At 36.4% G+C, this 7,530-nt stretch overlaps 1 long non-coding RNA gene across 1 annotated transcript; it reads right to left on the bottom strand.

Moving 5' to 3' along the window:
• Positions 1-4,125: 4,125 nt before the first annotated feature.
• On the bottom strand, positions 4,126-6,188 carry LOC103468259 (uncharacterized). The gene is made up of 3 exons (XR_534190.3): positions 5,356-6,188; positions 4,665-4,769; positions 4,126-4,573 (listed from the first exon to the last, which is right to left on the bottom strand). It is a non-coding gene; the product is annotated as an uncharacterized LOC103468259 (long non-coding RNA).
• Between the last annotated feature and the right edge of the window lie 1,342 nt (positions 6,189-7,530).

Here is a 7,530-nt window from a genome sequence, read left to right as displayed (position 1 = left end):
CTTGCCGTTTTATTATTGGTGCTTTGTTAACTTTGTGTTCATTATTCCCTGTTCCCCCTACCCTCCCTGCCCTTTTTTCACCTTCCTATTCCCCTTATGGACTACATGTTGGATGTCTCCTTTGCTGAGTCCTACCTATGTCCTCTGCAAATAATAAGGCACTAACCAACACCACTTTGGTGTGCTGGAATGTCAGGGGATTAAACCATCCAGTCAAACGCAACAAAGTATTCTCTCATCTTCATAACTTACGAGGCTGCGTCGTCTATTTACAAGAAACTAACTTACTAAATAAAGATCAGTGTAGACTTCGCAGAGGAGGCTTTTCACAATTTTTTCACTCTGATTTCAACAGTAAGAGCAGAGGAACAGCTATTTTAATACATAAAGATGTACAATATGAAGAGTCTAAAACAATTAGAGACAAAAATGGCAGATATGTCATCACACAAGGCAAATTATTTAATAGGCCTGTTGTTCTTGCCAATGTTTATGCACCTAACTGGGATAATGTGGATTTCTTTAGCAATCTTTTTTCCCTATTACCGGATCTCGAGTCACACAATTTAATACTAGCTGGAGACCTGAATTGTACTTTGAACCCAACATTGGATCATTCCAGCCCAAAGTCTACTAAGCTTAGCAACTCAGCCCGATGTCTTAATACGTTCCTTGAAACATACGGAATGGTAGATCCCTGGAGATTCAAATATCCATCATCCAAGCAATTCTCTTTTTTTCTCCCCAGTACATCGAACCTACTCAAGGATCGACTACTTTCTAATTGATCAGAAACTTTTGCCCATGGTCACCCAAGTAGACTATGGCAGCATTGTTATATCAGACCATTCCCCAGTTACTCTGGGGTTGAGCTTTCCCGAAGACAAATTTCCCACCTTTTCGTGGCGACTTAATCCCAGACTACTGTCTGAACAAAGGTTTGTTGACTTTATCAATGAACAAATAGATATTTTTATTGAGTTGAATGAGTCGCCTGAGATAAGTAATGTTACACTTTGGGAAAGTCTAAAAGCATACCTGAGAGGTCAAGTGATATCTTACGTGGCTGGTGAAAATAAAAGGAGGACTAAACAGGCTTCAGAGCTTATTGAACGAATTAAAACGGTAGATCAACTATATTCAGCTACACCTTCCGATGATTTATACAGAGAAAGAATCCTACTTCAAACAGAATTTGATTCAGTTACGAATTTCAAAGCTATAGACATGCACCCGAGGTCTCGTCTCACCTATTATGAGTCTGGGGATCGTGCCGGCAAAATGTTGTCCCATCAACTTAAACAGTCAACAGCTGCGGGTTTCATTACAGCAATAAAGGATGAGCATGGTAGTGTTTTTACTAATCAAAATGAGATTAATGCCCAGTTTAAGTCATTTTTTGAGAATCTGTATACTTCTGAGGCCGATGATACTGCCTTGATCGAAGACCTGTTTAGCAATTTGACTATGCCCATTTTAGATGATTCAGACAAATCTAAATTGGAGGGCACTATTACAATATCAGAAATAACTCAGGCCATCACAAAAATGAAATCTGGAAAGGCGCCTGGTCCAGATGGGTTTCCCATAGAGTTCTTTAAAAAATTTGCACCAAAATTAGTCCCTTTACTGTTAAGAGTTTTTAGGGAAATATTGGACCAAAAGGCTCTTCCTGTGACTATGACGCAAGCAGTTATTTCACTAATACTTAAAAAATCTAAAGACCCCATGCTCTGTGAATCATATCGTCCAATTAGTTTGCTATGTTGTGATTATAAGATTTTGGCAAAGATCCTTGCTGGCAGACTAGAGGATGTTCTTCCCAAACTTATTCACCCAGACCAGACAGGGTTTTTAAGGGGCAGGCAGATATCCAGTAATTTGCGACGACTCTTTAATGTAATCTATCAGCGCCATAATGTTGAACCTGAAGTAGTAATATCCCTTGACGCCCAAAAGGCATTTGATAGAATTGAATATAATTTTTTGTTTACTACACTCAAAAAATTTGGATTTGGCCCAGTTTTCTGCACTTGGATCACCATTTTGTACACAGCCCCACAGGCGTCACTACGAACAAATAAGGTCACGTCTAGTTTCTTTCCTCTTTCACGTGATACTCGACAAGGATGCCCCCTTAGCCCCCTTTTATTTGATATTGCTATTGAACCTCTGGCAACCATGATAAGAGACTCTGCTAATTTAGCTGGTGTGCAGAGAGGTGGGCACGTTAACAAATTATCCCTCTATGCTGATGACCTCCTCCTTTTTCTGTCTAGACCCAGTATCACAATACCTATTGCTCTAAATCTAATTGAAAAATTTGGGCAGGTATCTGGTTATAGATTGAACCTATCCAAAAGTGTTTTATTCCCAATCAACGAAAAGGTCAAATGACCTTCCATAGTTTCCCCTTTACAGTCAATAAAGATAATTTTGATTATTTGGGTGTCTGTGTAACATATGACTACAATTGCTTGTTTAACAAAAATTTCACTAAGGCATTGAATAAGGCTAGATTGGATATGGAGAAATGGTCAAAACTCCCTCTGTCTCTTGTAGGAAGAATAAACTCAATCAAGATGACTATCATGCCAAGGTTATTATACCTGTTTCAAACCATACCTGTCTTTATTCCTAAGAAGTTCTTCAAAGAATTAAACAAACATATATCTGTGTTTATCTGGAATAAAAACATCCCACGAATTAGAAAGGAATATCTGGAGAGACAGAGGGAGGATGGTGGATTATCCCTACCTAATTTTCTTTACTATTACTGGGCAACCAATATCCATAAGTTTTTGTACTGGTTTAAGGATCAGTCAGATGCCGAATCCCCAGTTTGGGTCCACCTGGAACAACATTCCAGCAATCCAGTTTTGCTTGGCTCATTAATATGTAGCCCTTTACCATTGAGTAAATGCCATCGGACAAACAATCCTGTTGTTGGGGGCTCTCTAAAAATATGGTCCCAATTTAGGACTCATTTTCAAAGTAGAAATGCATTAACTGCATCTCCTGTGCGATGCAATGTTCAGTTCACCCCATCCTTGATGGACCCATCCTTTCAGAAGTGGCATGAAAGAGGCATAACTTGCATAAAGGACCTCTTTGAAAGAGACCAATTTATTTCTTTTGAACAGCTTAAAAGGGACTTTGGCATACCTCAGGCTGACTTCTTCAGGTATCTCCAAGTACGTAGTTATGTGAAAGCTAATTTCTCATTAACGCTGCCTCGAACAACATGGATTGGTGAATGTTTGGATATGAATCTGACTGATAAGAGCTTAGTATCAGCTATATATGGCATAATTCTGAGTGCTGCATCCCCATCACTTAGACATCTGAAAGAATCATGGGAAGAAGAGTTAGGGGAATCATTTACTGATGCAGACTGGCAGGCCGCAATTTCTAGAATCCACTCTTCTTCAATTTGCATTAGACATAACCTGCTACAGTTTAAGGTATTGCACAGACTATACTTGTCCCTTAATAAACTATCTAAAATGTATCTCGATGTAGAGTCATCTTGTGCTAGGTGTGGTCACAGCCCTGCTGACCTCAGTCATATGTTCTGGCTTTGCCCCAGGCTCTTCCCCTTTTGGGAGTCAATCTTTAACACGTTTACATTTGTATGTAAGAGGAATATTGATCGAAGTGCTCTAACTGCCCTATTTGGGGTTGTCCCTCCGGCAACACCAGTAACAACGCAGCAGGCCAATGCCATAGCTTTTGCCACATTACTTGCCAGACGCTTAATACTATTTAACTGGAAGAGAGCCGCTCCTCCGTCTCATAAGCAATGGATGGAGGATGTAATGTTCCATCTGAAGCTTGAGCATCTGAAACATACAGTCAACGACTCCATTCAACAATACAACGTTACCTGGCAGCCATTTCTTTTGTATTTTGAGACAGTCTTCATGAGTACGTAGTCCTTTCACCCCCTCCCCCCTCTTCCCTTCCTCTTCTCCTCCTCCCTTTTTACTAAATATGTGATGTTAGCACCTGTTATTTTGTTTTTGTTTGTTTAACTGTTATTACATGTCTAAAACAAATAAAAAGATTTATTAATAATAAGATCACAATACAGTTAAATAAAAAAAAACAAATTATATTGGGGTTAATTTTTTTTATTTCAAATTGATTAAGTAGTCATACAATGTTTATAATGAAATTAATATACATATTAATTCAAGGTTTTTATTGGAAATATTGACAGTTAAATAGCATTTTAGAATATAAATGCCAGTATAATCACAGGTGATCTGAGGAACTTAATTTTGGACAAGTTCATACAGGCGTTTTACTATTTAAAACCAATACTGTTTTGAAACCCTGTAGGACTTTGACCAGGGTTTTGAAACCCACCATAATATGGAGGAGGGCTTTGAAACCAAGGAGGGTTTTGAACAGAGTTTTGAAACACAACAAAGCTTTGAGCAGGATTTTGAAATCCACCAGGAGATGGAGCAGAGTTTGGATTAGACATCATGACAGGATTAGCCTGCACGTAGACCACAGGTGGAGGCTGCTGTGTCTGGGGCTGCTGCATGACAGTCCAGTACGAACCCTGAATGCAAGCACAATGAAACCTGTTACAACACTGCACTTTCACACTTTCACTTCGAAGTGAGTTCTAATGAATGCAAAACTTGTCATACCATTATACTGTGTTAGTTCTGAATGGAAGTTATCAGACAATGCGGAAGGGGGATAATCACAGGAATCTCACAGACTGTAAGCACAGCAGCAGTCAGCAGCCAATTCTGCAGCCAAAAATGTTACATCAACCAACATGAAATAGTAGAAATCATTGATCTTTAAAAGTAACATCATTTTGAAAGTAAGGTTAAAACAAAATACAAAATATTTATCTCAGTGACACTGGACATGTCATTGAGATAAATATTGCCTTGTTTTTGGCTGAAGAAGTCAGTGTTGATGGAAATTAAAATAACTATAGCTTCATCAGCAGAATATTTTTGTCAGAAGAAACTTTCACTTTAAGTTACTGTGTAATGTTTTTCTCTACGTTACTTTTTATGTTCTTTTGACAAAAAACACTTTTTGAATATACTTTTTTGAAACTATTCACAAAATAAATTGTCTCATCTAACATGTACTACTAATGATAATTTAATATTTTTATTGACCTTATAACTTCTGACAGACAGTGACACAAAAGAAAATTAAATAATTTAACAATTTGAGAGACAATTTCTAAATATAAAACAATACATTTAGAAACATATTTCATCTTCACTGTGTTGTATATGTAACAGTGTTTATATGCATTCATATAGAAATGAATGTACAAAACTTTTCTAACTATACAAAAGTAAAACGTTTTACCTGCTTTTGTGGGCGATCTTCCTGGCACCTCCGTAGATGACAGCAAATGTGTAGAGTACAGTAAAGTTCGCTTTGCTTTTGAGCACATAAAATATGCTGCAAAACCTGCTAGTCTGGCTTTCTCATCTTGAGCCTGACTGAAAATAAACATGCATAGAATTTCATTTTGCTGCTTATGTTCTGTGATTGCAGTTTTCATCTGCTAGAGAAGTGGTCTGCAAACTGCAGCTCTCGAGTCGCAAGCGTCTTTGTGGCTAATTTAATATATTAAATAATACAACATCATCCTGTATTTCAGTTTCATTCTTTTGTTCTGTGCTCCTGTTAAACAAAACACTGGCCCCAACAGTATTTCAAGTAATTACCTTCCCCCATGTTTCAGGTCTATCTGGAGGGGTCCTAAGCAAGCTCAGGAATGACCATTACACCCCCACTGTGAGTCTTCACCCAAGCCTCCATGTGAATTTCTCTGGATAACTTTTCCTGTCCCTTTGACCCCTTCCTAGATTAAACCTTTAAATTGACAGTTTTTTTGGATGTTTTAAACCTTAATAGGAAGTTATTGTAACAATGATAAATCAAAACTCTTCTAAGAAGTTTATCATCATAAAATTACCACTCCTAATTGTTTCTAAAAGAGGTGTACCTACTTTCTCAGCACAGTAAAAGACACATGGTTTAAATTATTTTAAGGAATTGCAGTAAGTCTGGCAAATGTTGGTAAGTTGCATTAGAACACAATAGAGTCAAATAAAATTAAAAAAAACAGACAATAAGGTCCAGTCACTTTTTTTCATATTGTGGTTAAGTTTTTAGGTAACACTTTATTTGAAGGGGGTGAATAAGACTGTCTTGACACTTTCATAAACATGACATAACACCTTTCATGAACATGAATAAGCCTTCATGAATATTTATGACTGTTGTCATAAAGTGTCATTCGGTAAATTATGACACTTTTAATACAAAGTTGACATTATTCAAAATGTCTTTATGACAACTTGACATTAACCAATAAATCATTACTGATTAAACTTTACCTTTAATAATATAAAGTTACCTAATTTTTAAAGTGCAATCAGTAATACTTTTATAACAAATTTATATCAGTAATGATTTCTTGGTTAATGTCAAGTTGTCATAACAAAGACATTTTGAATAATGTCAACTTTGCATTAAAAGTGTCATAATTTACTGAATGACGCTTTATGACAACAGTCATAAATATTCATGAAGGCTTATTCATGTTCATGACAGGTGTTATGTTTATGACAGTGTCATGTCAGTATTATTCACCCCACTTCAAATAAAGTGTTACCAGTTTTTATTTCAAATGTAACTGTGTAAAATGAATGCTGATTCAAATTTTTTTTCTGATGACACCTTCATAACTTTAATATATAATAACATTTTTAAATGATACAAATAACATGGTAAGTTTAAGGTGAAGGTCTACAGACTTTGGGTTTTAAAGTTGACCAAAATTATTTTGGTCGACTTCTCATTGTTTGGAAATTGCTGTAGATAAGACCCTTCCTACATAGATTATGGGCAAAAGTTTGCTTTGCTAAGATAATTGTTGACATTAATGATTAAAAAAAAAAAAATAACTCGATTAATCATGATGGAATATTGAAGTAATCGAGTAATTGTTAACTGGAGCATGCAGGCTCAAAAAAGGCCTTTCACTGAAAGAATGACATTCATACCAGTAATTAAGTAAAATAAATATATTTGCATTTAAGATTTTAAAAAACATATTTGTAAATTTGTTCTATCCAGGACTTCTCACGTGGCCTAGTTTTAGCTTGGTTAAATTAAACTTATTTGCATCTTATAATGTTATATAAAAAATGCTAAATGATAAATCTGCAGAATGTGAGGATTTTTTTATCCGACTAATCACCAGAATAATGAATGGAATAACCGATTATTAAAATAGTTACTTCCTTAGTTATGCTGTCTACCTAACTCCCAGAGTGACTGATTTTATAGATTTCCGTCACACTTGGCACTGATAAATTATCCAAACACATAAAAGAAGATAAAGTCTTTCTTTTTTTTTGACCCGATTTTCCCTTCATGACAATCTTACAGCGTCCTGCCGTGTGTGCAGGGGTGGATCTACTGGGGTGGCATGGGTTGGCAGTTGCCACCCCAAATGAGAACCTTGCC

This window comes from Poecilia reticulata, chromosome 4 (assembly GCF_904066995.2).
Source record: "Poecilia reticulata chromosome 4, P_reticulata-male-v2, whole genome shotgun sequence".
Taxonomy (NCBI): Eukaryota; Metazoa; Chordata; class Actinopteri; order Cyprinodontiformes; family Poeciliidae; genus Poecilia; species Poecilia reticulata.
This window is presented reverse-complemented; position numbering and strand designations above follow the sequence as displayed.